Source organism: Lygodium microphyllum, chromosome 17 (assembly GCF_053477565.2).
Source record: "Lygodium microphyllum isolate KBCC chromosome 17, Lygodium_microphyllum_v1.1.10, whole genome shotgun sequence".
NCBI classification, from domain to species: domain Eukaryota; kingdom Viridiplantae; phylum Streptophyta; class Polypodiopsida; order Schizaeales; family Lygodiaceae; genus Lygodium; species Lygodium microphyllum.
The window spans coordinates 34,975,806-34,983,095 of NC_141151.1; positions in this window are offsets into that span (position 1 = coordinate 34,975,806).

Genomic DNA, 7,290 nt, shown 5'->3' on the forward strand with positions numbered 1-7,290 from the left:
TTGCAATGCTAAAGAAGCTCCTTGAAGGCCCAATATTATACCAATTGAAAGGTGGAGAAGGAGTAGAAGCATGAGAAAAAGTAAGAGAGAAGTAAAAGCTATGGATGTTTAAGCAAGAAAGAGCAAGATGGTATGTGGAAACTCCAATAATCGTAATGTGTGAGCTGCCTATAGTGTACATGTGTGTAGGCAGTAAGAACAAGTAAATGTAGATGGCTAGGCATAGGTGGCCTTTAATCCCAAACATAAAGAATAAGAGTCTCCATCCCCCACCATTGATTGATACTAACACCTCGTAATACTACTAGCTACTCTTGATGCTCTAATTGTAAGCACTTATACTAGTGTATTAGCTAGATATTCGCACTTTTAGTAATATTTCTAACATTGATATAACAACACTAATAGACCAATATTCTAACCACACCTCTCCCATATCATTAATAACCAAATACTAGCACTATTACTAGTATTTCCACCACCATTACTAGCTAAATACTAGCATTATTACTACTATCGATACCATTATTGCTAGTAATACCAACATTATTGCCACTCTTACTACTAGCACTAGCACTATTAATAGCAATACCTAAACTAGCTATACCACCATAATATGAAACAAGAAGAAATTCCTTGACTTAAAATAATAGCACTTCACTACCATTAATAGGACCATTTAAACTAGCACCAATTGTAGAAGTATACTAAGCTTTCAACTATGTATGATCATTAGACATTTCAACTATGTATGATCATTAAACACTTCAACTTCTCTTAGGATAACAATTCATTGGGGGAATATGGACTCAAATGGGCCCTTGATCTTAAGAGTTAATGACTCTTTTAATGAGAACAGATTTGAGGTGGACCAATAGGATAGGGGCTAGTGTGTGCACAGTTTATCCACTTAAAATTTCCCCTTATCCCTACACTTATAGGCTTGTCTTGCTAGGTTTACTCCCCCTCCCCCCCCACTATTAATGCCCCATGTTAGGTGGGTCCTATTGGGCATCCAAAAGGTGACCCAAAATTTAAAAATTTTCTTCCTCCTCCAAAAATGCCTTTCCCCCCAAAAAAACCTCTTCTTATGACATATATAGTCAAAATTGCATTTTCTTATGTCTTTCTGCAAGATATGCTTTCTGTTTAGTCATTCTCTTACCTCCATTCAACAAATCTTCTTAGCTTTCTATGTTCCCACCACATAGCCCTAGCTTGTCTTAGCCATAGCCACACACAATACCCAACGTCTCTCCTTATTCCATGTTCATTATCTTACCTCTATTCCACAAATCTTCTCATCTTTCTATCCTCACACATCCATATCTGTACAGCCCCTAGCTTCTCCCAGCCATAGTGTTGGGACCTAAAACGAGCCAAACACTAGCTCTAAGGCTCTATCCACGCCTTCTATGCTCACTAAACCACCCTCAGAGCCTCATGGTGCGGCTAGGATCATATAGAGACTATACACTAATCTACCTAAATCATGCATTTGTATCAATTTGTAGTCCAACGATTTTTCCCATCTCAACTCCAACGAAGAGAGTATCCAAACACTTGGATGGCTAACACCTCATACCACATTCACAAGAGCTCCTCCCCAGTAGAGTGTTGTGCCTCCTATGGCTCTTCTACACCCTAGGGATTGGCCCCAGGATAATACACCGTCTCAACATAGAAAACAATTGTTACATTGTCTACTCTTTTGATAAAGCATTCTAGGAGATAATTGTGTTTCTTTACTTAAGAGTCCCCAAAAAAATCATTCTATTCTATAGCTCAGAAATCCTCACATGCTCTTATCGTTGGTCAATTGTTTTAGCAATCAAGTGCTATGCATCTAGGAGTTTTTCTCTTAATGCCATGTTTAAATGTAGATGCAAGGTATAATGTCATATAATGCTTTAAAAAATGAGCTCTATAAATCAGTCAACGTGTCATTGGCAAAATATTATTTCAATGATTTTGTTTCTAGTGTATTGCTTCGTTGCTTTATAAACAACACAAGACTTATCCTATTGTCCCTTTAAAAATATTAAATGAACCCTATATGCTTCATTTCAATATACAAGCACTCACATTTCTATGTAAAATTCTTGATATTTTTGCTTTTTATGTGTCTATTTATTATGTAGGGCATTTTCTATGTTTCATGATATTTTTCTTCTTTTAAAACACTCTCTAAATGACCACTTTAAAACACAGATGGGTGTAGACTAAGGCCAATCTCATACTCTATAACCATTACACACTCACATATCTTCTTCAAATTTTCAGTAATTTTTCTCACACTTACACTGGTTTTTTTCATTTTTCTCTATTCCAAAATCCCAATTTTCATATTTTTTATTATTTAGTTTTTTTTTAAATTAGATTCATGAAGCTTATGTGGATTGTGATTCAACATCATATTGAATATAACTCCATAAGAACACCATTTGAAATATAAAAATCCATAAAACTATCAATTTTCTATTAAATCCTACATTATGAGTTTTACAATTTTGGTTCTTATTTTGTGAAATACCAAAAATTACTAATTATTCTATGATTTTAGACATATTCAAGCATTTTCAATTATTTTTCATCACAAGAACAAAAGATTCATCATAAAAATTAAATAAAAGATGCTTATGCTATAATCCATACATACAGGCTGTCAAGATTGTGGGAGAGAAGGAAGGAGTCTCACTTGTAGCTTTCTTGCTTGCACAATGGGGAAATACACACAAAGGTGGAGGCTGAAAACAGTTTTCCTCTTCTTAGTTGTGTAAGCCAAAAGAACTCAGGTACATAGAAATAGAAGAACCCTATATATGGGTCTCAAACCAAACTCAACTAACTAAGGTGGCATACTAACTGAGCCACGAACTAGAGTAGATAAGGATAGCTATCATCTAGCTATTATTCATGGGCGGTGTACCAACCGCATCTGCAATTGACAAGTTAGTGACATAAATGCACAACGGTTACCTTGGCATATCACGAGTGGAGCTCGATATCTCAACACTCCCCCTCGAGCTCAATCCCAATTCCTGCACACCAAGCAGATCTCTGAACTTGCGCAGATTCTCTACGCCCAATGCCTTCATAAATATGTCAGCTACCTGATCCTCTGTGCTGACATAAACTAGTTCAATAAGACCTAGTAGAACCCTCTCGGGCACATAGTGATAATGCACCTCAATGTGCTTTGTTCTAGTATGATAGACTGGGTTATTTGCCAAGTGTATACTACTCATGTTGTCACAATAAATGACAACTGGCCCATCTGTAGGGGCTGATGCATATCATAAAGTAGCTTATGCAACCAAGCTACCTCACATGCAACCATTGTTGCGCCCTTGTACTCAGCCTCTGTGCTCGACAAGGCAACTGTAGATTGTTTCTTGCTGCTCCAAGTGACTGCAGCACTCCCAAAAGAGAACACATATCCATTGGTAGATTGTCTATCAGAAATACTACCAGCCCAATCACCATCAGTGTATCCATGCAACTGTATCTGAACCCCAGTCTCATAAAGTAGTCCATACTGCAATGTGGACTTCACATACCTAAGTATGCATCTAGCCGCATCCAAATGCGCCGGTTTCCTTGGAGCCTGCATAAGCTAACTTACCAATCCAACATCATAGCTCAAATCTCGCCTGGTAATAGTCATATAAATCAAAATTCCTACTATGCGTCTGTACATAGTAGGGTCTTCCAGAAGCTCACCTGCGTCTGTGCTCAGCTTCACATTCTGCTCCAAAGGAATTGAAATAGTCTTACAGCCTATCATCCCATATTTGGACAGCATGTCCAATCCATACTGCCTCTGTAAGAGCCGTATCCCACTTGGTGATCTAATCACCTCAATGCCCAAGAAATAACGCAGCTCTCCCAAATCCTTCATCTCAAACCTCTGCTTCAATAGCATTTTCACATGAAGGATATCTTCATCACTATCACCTGTCATAATCAAATCATCAACATAAATGACAAGTAGCATAATACCTTTCTCTGTTTTTCTCACATAAAGTGAGAAATCTGCCTTAGAAATCTGAAAGCCAATAGTGACAAGATATTGTCCTATCTTGTCAAACCATGCTCTAGGTGCTTGCTTCAAGCCATACAAGGCTTTCTTCAACCTGCAAACAAACTCAGGATGAAAAGCATGCACATAACCTGGTGGCTGCTCCATATATACCTCTTCTTGCAAATCACCATGCAAGAAGGCATTCTTTACATCCATCTAATGTAAAGACCATTCCTTTGATGCAGCCATAGCAATGACTACTCTTACAGTTGCCATCCTTGCAACCGGATAGAATGTTTCTTCATAATCAATGCCGTATGTTTGTGCATACCCCTTGACTACTAATCTTGCCTTGTATCTGTTCACAGAACCATCTGCATTGTGCTTCACCTTATAAACCCACTTACAACCAATTGCATTCTTACCTTTAGGCAAAGGTACCAATTCCCATGTAGCATTTTCTTCCAAGGCATCCATTTCTTCATCCATGGCTTTCTCCCATTTTTCTTTTCCCATGGCTTGCTCAAAAGAAGTGGGTTCTAGTTCCTGTATCACTTTGACCATATAGGCATAGTGAATGGCTGTAAATCCATCATATTTCAGCCTGTCCACAGGATACCTAGCTTTGGTAGACTTGGCAAAGTAGGTTCACTCCTAGGTGCTCTCAAAACATTCCTGGTCTTCCTTACTCCACGTGTAACAATAGAAGGAATACCCAATCATCATCAATGCTCTGTTTTGAGCCACTAGATTCACCATCCACATAAAAGTGACCTCCATTCACATCAAACATGGGCTGATCTACCTTCTCTTTTCCTTTTTGTGAAACCTGCATACCACTATCTGCATTGTTTCGAGGAGATTCTCCTGATCTCAATTTGCCTGTCCATGGCGAAGAATGTGAACCACTGCTAGAGGACACTCCAGGTCCACTAATATTTTGTGATTGCTGCTGTGAATTCGGTGCAGCATTACCATTTTGTGCATCTACATCATCAATCACATTTACTGGTTTATACCAGCTACTCATCTCATCAAAAACAACATCTCTGCTCACTGTAAACTTACGGGTAGAAGGGTTATAACATCTATACCCTTTCTGCTCTGCAGAGAGTAACCAATAAAGATGCACTTCTCAGCTTTTGGATCCAACTTGGATCTCAACTCATCTGGCACATGAAAATAGGCAATGCAACCAAAAATCTTCAAATGAGAAATATCTGGTTTCCTACTAGTATACCTCTCCTCTGGAGTCATCCCATGTATTGTTGCAATGGGAGTCCTGTTCATTATGTAAACTGCTGTAGCAACTACTTCAACCCAATAAAAATCTGGCAAGTCTTTTTCGTTGAGCATGGCACGAGATACCTCTGCAATATGCCTGTTTTTTCTCTCTGCAATTCCATTTTGTTGTGGGGTATGACTACATGAATATTGTTGCTTTATGCCATGCTCCTGCAGGAACCTTGCAAACTCATTTGAGAGGTACTCTCCCCCTCCATCTGACCTTAGGCATTTTATTTGCAGGCCTATTTCTTTTTCAACCATGGATTTAAGAGTTTTGAAATGCCCAAAAACTTCTCTCTTCTTTTTCATAAAATACACCGAAACTTTTCTATTATATTCATCAATAAAAGTGACAAAATAATGACAACCTCCAAGAGATGCAGCTTTAGTAGTTCACACATCAGAGTGGATTAATTCGAATGGCTTCTTACTCTCTTGAACATGTCTAGGAAATGGTTTCCTTGCCTATTTTCCAAATTGACAGGCTTCACATACCTTATGCATTTCTACAACCTTGAATTTAGGCAATCCTGCAACAATATTTTGGGCTTGCATTGATTTAAGTCGCTGTACATTAATATGACCAATGCGTTTATGCCAGATATCAATATTTGCAACTACACCGGTCCCATGTGCAAACATTGCTACACTCAATTTAGGCATGTCTGCATCCAACGTAAACATTCTTCCCTTCTTCTTTCCTTTTGCTATCAAGCGATCTTTATTTTTCATATCCTCAATAAAGCATCCATGATAATTAAATCTGACCTACAAGCCCTACTCAACCATTTGACCAACAGAAACCAGGTTCTTGGTGATATTCGGGACATGAAATACATCCGACAGGTATTTCTTTTTCCCATCCTGCATAGACAAAGTAATTTTTCCAATCTACACAATAGGATGTGCAGTATCATCACCAGTCTCCACAAATCCTGGTTTTTCCATTTTCCTTGCATCCTGCATCCATTCTGCATGACTTGTCATGTGGTTTGATGCACCTGAGTCAACATACCACACATCATTTCTTTCTTCTGCACTTATCATAGAATTGGTCATGTGCTGCACCATAAACAAATGCTCATTTCTATCATCACCCTGTCTACTAGAAGATGCATAATTCCCTTGTTGTAATTTTCCATTCATGATGTCATTCTGCTTTTTATAGCAGCCTTTAGCCATATGACTGATTTTACCACAGTAGTAGCATTCAACATTGCTGTTTGCATTTTGGCCTCTTTGCCATCCACCACGACCTCTTTGGCTCCCCCTGCCTCTAGAGTTACCACGTCCTCCTCCATGGGGCTGGTTTTCTTGAGTTTGCTGCATATTCAAATTTCTACCATGGCCTCCAGATCGGCCTCCTCTACCTCTACCTCTACCTCTACCTCTTCCAGCATTTGAGTAGAAGACAACTTCTTTTGAAGTTCCTCCTGAAGAAGATGCACCACCATTTCTCTGCTCCTCAGAAATTAGAAGAGTAATCAACTCCTCAAAATCAGGAAATCTTTCACGGATGGAAATGGATGTTCGGAACTGTGCATAATCCTTTGCTAGACCATTCAATCTCACAAACACTAAATCATAATCTTCCACCGGTGACCCAATGGAAGCAAGTGCATATGCAATCTTCTTCACCTTCATGTGGTAGTCATTGATGCTCATACTTTCTCTTTGCACATTGTGCAACTCTTGCTTGAGCTGCATTTTCCTGGCTTGGGTATTTGTGCTATACATTTTTGACAAAGTATCCCATGCCTCCTTTGGCATACTTGCATCTTGAATATGCACAATCATAGAGTCTGAAATGCTGATAGACAGCCAGTACATAACTTTCCTAGCTCTCTCATGCCATGCTTTAAATGCCTGCATTTGCTGTTGATTGGGAACATCAAGAAGAACTGGTTCTTCTTCATTTCCTGCAACGAATTCCCAATATCCTTTTCCCATAAGGAAATTCATCATTCTAAACTTCCATG